Raw genomic sequence first — 5,946 nt, 5'->3', positions numbered from 1 at the left:
AGTATTTATTGATAAAAATACACAAAAATAATATCAATGCAAACATACAGATAATATACGTCGTCAATACTAAATCTAAAAGCGTGGGTATAATAATAATCAATAAGAAATAGCTCTATCGTTGTCTAGGGGATAATGTATTGTCCGATGGAAATATAAAAGTCACTTTAGTTCAGTCAAGCTGTAGGCTGCAGCCTTTGGTTGGAGAGAAAGACGGAGGTTTAACTTGCCCATTCCTTTTATGATGTCAATCCTTCGAGAGTCGTTGGGGGACTGATTTCCCCTTCGAGGTTAGCTAAAGCCATGCTTCCATGGCAAGACCCACCAATTCCGAGGCAAATGGAAAAGGACCCACGTGGACTGGTTCCACTGGCTTTCGCTGTTACGCTGTTACAGGAGTTCTAGCGTTTCTTCTGGTGCGTCTGAGGGGCTGTTCCCACCAACCCTCTTTTATCCTGACTCACAGGGTCTCAGATGTCAATCAGGGTGGGATGATGCAATCCCTCCACCAACCCCCCCCCCACCCCCACCGGTTCATTGCCTGGGGCTTCGATGCATTGTACAGGATTCAATACACAAGTCCGTCTCCAAGAGACAATAGCCGGTATCAATGGGTCCGCCATTCAGAGGCCAGGACACATTCCAACTCTTTGTGGGTTCCGCATGTCTTTTCTCATTTCCTGTGTCCCCTGAACTGACTTAATAGTGATCTTGCGATTCTCACAAAGGAGGGGGCTACCCCGCACCCTTCGGCCCCTCAGAGCTGTGGCACATTCGTAACAATGTGAAAATATTGAATGAAAGGTTGCCAGATTTGTTCAAAATTAAAGGATGTATCAAATGTTTGGCTTCTAATTTTCTCCAAGCTTAAACAAGACATAATGGGGGAGAGCCAATAGAAAACAGTAGGTGGGTTAGATTCTTTCCAATGTAGCAAACTAGCTCTCCTAGCCAGTAAAGTTGAAAAAGCTATCACATGTTGGGCAGAAGCAGACACTTTGCTTGCTTCCTCTGGAATAATCCCAAAAATTGCTGTAAGTGGATTAGATTGAACATCCATATCTATAACTTTAGATAATATTCCAAACACATCCCTCGAAAAATTATTTAAACTTACACATGACCAAAACATATGAGTAGCCATTTCTGCGTTACATCTGTCACAAATAGGGTTTATACTCGGAAAAATATGCGCCAATTTATCTTTGGACATATGGGCCCTGTGTACTATCTTAAACTGAATTAAGATATGGCATGCGCAGATAGATGAATTATTGACTAAATAATAAATTTTACTCCATTGATTATCTGAAAGTGAACGTTGAAGTTCTACTTCCCAGGTACGTTGAACCCTATCATTAGGCAACATGCGAGCATTCGTTAACTGTTTATAAATGATAGCTATTAATCGTTTTTGAAAAGGTTTAAACTGAAAAATAACATAAGCCAAATTTGAAGAGCAGGCCAAGGGGTAATTCGGTAAAAAATCACGTAAAAAATTCCTAACCTGAAAAATGTGTATTAGCGATATCATATTTATCCATTAACTGTGAAAAAGACATTAAACAGTCTTGTAAAAACAAATCTAAAAAAGTTTTTATTCCCTTAATTTTCCATGTTAAAAAAGCCTTATCCAAAGTTGATGGTTTAAAAAAGAAATTAGAATAAATATTACTAGAAAGTAAAAAATCATTTAATTCAAAAAATCTACGAAATTGAAACCAAATTTTTAAAGTATGTTTGACAATAGGGTTCAGAACTTGTCTATCTATTCTGGAGAGCGAAAACGGAAGAGGAGCTCCTAATAAAGAAGCTAACGAAAACCCCATTACTGAATTTTCCTCCAGCTGTAACCATGAAGGGCGATCTTGGTCGTCTATATCATAAATCCAAAAAGTAATATAATGAATATTAATTGCCCAATAATAAAATCTGAAGTTTGGTAAAGCCAGTCCTCCATTTTTTTTTTGATGTTTGCAATAAAAGTTTATTCACTCTAGAGCTTTTATTATTCCAAACATAAGACAAAATCAGAGAATCTATTTTATCAAAAAATGTTTTTGGAACAAAAGAGGGAACTGCTTGAAATATATATAAAAATTTTGGTAGAATAACCATTTTTATAGCATTTATTCGACCTATCAATGACATCGACATAGGTGACCATTTGGAAAGCGCCTGTTGAGTATATTCAACTAAAGGGAAGAAATTATACCTATATAGGTCTTTAAAATTTTTTGTAATTTTGATACCAAGGTAAGTAAAATGGTTTTTGGCAATATTAAAAGGTAATTGATCATAACAATCAGAATAATTATTAATAGGAAATAATTCACTTTTATGTAAATTAAATTTATATCCAGAGAAAGTACAGAATTCCATAAATATAGATAACATAGAAGGAATAGATTTCTTAGGATTTGAAATGTAAACTAATAAATCATCCACGTATAACAAAACTTTATGTAATTCATCCCCTCTCCTAATACCCTGCACAGAATTAGAATCCCTAAGAGCAATAGCAAGTGGTTCTAAAGCCAAATTAAATAATAAAGGACTAAGGGGACAACCCAGACAGGTACCTCTATATAATCTAAAGTAAGGAGACTTTTGGTTATTACCGTAGATTCCGGACTACAGAGCACACCTGATTAAAAGCCGCTGGCTCTAATTTTAGAAATAAAATCAATTTTTTACTTGTAAAGGCCGCACCGGATTTTAGGTCGCACCGGATTTTAGGCCGCACCAGATTTTCGGCCGCAGGTGTCCCACGTTGTAATATGAGATATTTACACAGAAAGATATTACACGTGAGGATTTTTTAACTTTTAATTAAATCCATATGGTAACAAAAACAAATACATATTGCAAATGCTTTTTTTCGAACCGTGCCCGTAACGCGGCTACTTTTAAATATATGTTGCGTATACTTCTTTACTGAACAACATTCCAATATCTCCTAACGACTGGTAAAAAATATATATACTGCAGCCTACCAGGAAAAGTTATTGATCGCCTTTAACTTAAAAGCAGCGTTTTCGCTCCGCCGCTCGCCCCCCGCCGTCCCGTTTATCGCAAACGGCATTTAAAAGCAGCGTTTTGCTCGGATCTAATGCCGCTCCGCCGCTTGCCCCCTCCTTCCCGTTTATCGCAAACTGGTATCCCACAAGACGCGGCGAAACCGGGTGTGACGTCATAGCATCCCGCGATGTAGTACAGAAAACAAATATACCGGTAGTTAAAACTCTTCTAACTTTAACTAGAAAATGAATTACTAAGCGAAAATATTATAAACTAAATAACTGCCATAAAGGCAGCACAATGCTTTTCTTCGAGTGTTTTCCATGTTGATGAGGGTGAGTACAAATGACTGATTTACAATAATTTAATTGTGAAAGTGCGCTTGATTTATCGTACAATTTCATTGGACCTCTGTGAACTACTCATCAATTTTATTGGTCTACTGTTACGAGGCAAAATGTTTACGAGGCGGCATGAAAAAAAATCATGTATTAGCCGCTCTGGATTAAAGGCCGCAGAGTTCAAAGCTGTTCAAAATGTGGGAAAAAAGTAGTGGCTTAAAATCCGGAATCTACGGTAGTTAGGACCGCAGCTACCGGGGCATGATAAATCAATTTAATCCAGGAAATAAATCTTAGACCAAAATTAAACCTCTTCAAAACCTGAAATAGATAAGGCCACTCCACCCTATCAAAGGCTTTCTCTGCATCCAAAGATACAATACATTCAGATTCTTTGGCTGAGGGGGAATAAATGATATTTAATAATATTCAAATATTAAAATGTGAGTATCTATTTTTAATAAATCCTGTTTGATCATTTGAGATAACCTTAGGCAAGATAGTCTCAAGCCTATTTGCTAGAATCTTAGAGAGAATTTAAAAATCTACATTCAGTAAAGAAATGTCTATAGGATACACATTCCAGTGGGTCTTTTCCTTTTTTTGGAATCAATGAAATTAGTGCCTCATAAAAAGTTTTAGGAAGGTTCCCAGAGGATGTAGAATCGGTAAACGTTTGATGAAGATGTGGTATAAGCATTTCATGAAAAGTCTTGTAAAATTCTACCTTATAACCATCAAGTCCCGGAGCTTTACCTAATTACATAGAGGATATAGCCTTGGCTATCTCCTCTTGTTTCATAGGTGCATCTAACATATCGGCATCTTGAATCGAAATTTGGGGTATGTTTAACCTTTGCAAAAATTTATTCATAGTAATAGTACTAGCAAAGAATTCAGATTTATAAAGATTAGAATAAAAGTCCATAAATACCTTATTAATTTCATAAGGATCTAAAGTTTCTGTTCTATCTGGTCGGCGAATTTTTAAAATTTGTCTTCCTGACCATCCCAGCCTTTAACTGACCCGCTAAAAGTTTAGCAGATTTTTCCCCGTGTATATAAAATAAACTTTTAGATTTAGAAATTTGCTGTTCAGTGGGAAAGGTCAGAAGTAAATCATACTGTGATTGAAGTTCGACCCTTTCTTTATATAGGTCTTCAGTAGGTTTAACTGAATACGCTTTATCTATCTGTTTAATTTTATTAATAAGCACTGACAATTCCGCTTTCTTTCTCAAGGATGCTGAATATGAGATTATCTGTCCCCTAAGAAAAGATTTCAAGGTGTCCCATATAACCAGATTTGACATTCCTTCAGTTGTATTAAATTCAAACAATACAGAAATTTGCTCCTTAATAAAATTAACAAAAGCTGGATCCTGTAACAATACGGGGTTCAATCTCCACTGTGAGATTTTCAAAAATCTATCCGAAAGCTTAAGGGTTAACTTTAAAGGCGTGTGATCTGAAAGCGCAATGATGTCATATGCACATTCAACAACGGAGTTTAACAGACATGTATCTAATAAAAAGTAATCAATCTGCTGTACTGTGTGATGGGCAGAATGTCACTGTGACTCAGGGAGCAGTCTCCGGACGATGTTTACAGTGGCCTCAAAAGCAGGAACTCTCTGTATTGAAACAATTCTATTTCCTTCCTTTCTGAGAGATGCCTACAACTGTCAGATTCAGATGTTCTCTCAGGATTCAAGTTTACTTGTCACGTTGACATTGAAACTCAGAGAGAAATGCTTTGTTTGCAGTGATAACTAACACACCCCAGAGGTGCGCTGGGGGAGGTTGAAGCCCGGTGTCCACAGCTCTGAGTCCAGGTCTGCTGGAGGTTGGATCCAGAGGCCTGACCTGGGATTAAAGGACAATGTACGTGCCTGGGAGGGAGGGAGGGAGGAACGGGGCTTGTGTTTTGCTGTTGTTCTGTTGCTTGTGATGTTCTGTGGGCGTGCTGGGTTGGCACCAGAGTGTGTGACGACTCTTGCAGGCTGCTCCCCAGCACACCCCTCGGGAGTGTTGGTTGTTAACGCAAACAAAGCATTTCTCTCTGAGTTTCAATGTCAACGTGACAAGTAAACTTGAATCCTGAGAGTAGGTCAGAATCTGACAGTTGTGAACGTCTCCCAGAAAGGAAGGAAATATAATTGCTGCAAAGCAGAACGTTCTTCCTCTTAAGGGCACTGCAAGGATTATCCTGAAATTGCTCTCTGAGTCACAGTGCGGTTCCGCCCACACAAGCTACAGCAGAAACTACACTGCACAATAACAGCAATAAACGCATGCTGTTTTTTTGACCATGCTAACCATCCTTGCAGACACGGTGCATTTAGTTCAAAATAACCAAGATTAAGGGTCAGGCAGCTGTACTGTGAACTTGGTTTCAATGCATTCACACATTTCTTTCTCACTGGGACGGGAAACCAAGACGCTTCAAATAAACCTTTTGAAACAGACGGCAGTCACAGGAAATCTTCTGATCGCTATTCAGGCAACAAAGCAGGATGTGTGGCCAATATCACAAGACCAGAAGACCATCAGATATTAGGCCATTTGGCCCATCTAGTCATCC

The sequence above is a fragment of the Hemitrygon akajei genome, chromosome 29, assembly GCF_048418815.1.
Source record: "Hemitrygon akajei chromosome 29, sHemAka1.3, whole genome shotgun sequence".
In the NCBI taxonomy this organism is placed as follows: Eukaryota; Metazoa; Chordata; class Chondrichthyes; order Myliobatiformes; family Dasyatidae; genus Hemitrygon; species Hemitrygon akajei.
Note: the sequence above shows the minus strand (reverse complement) of the source record.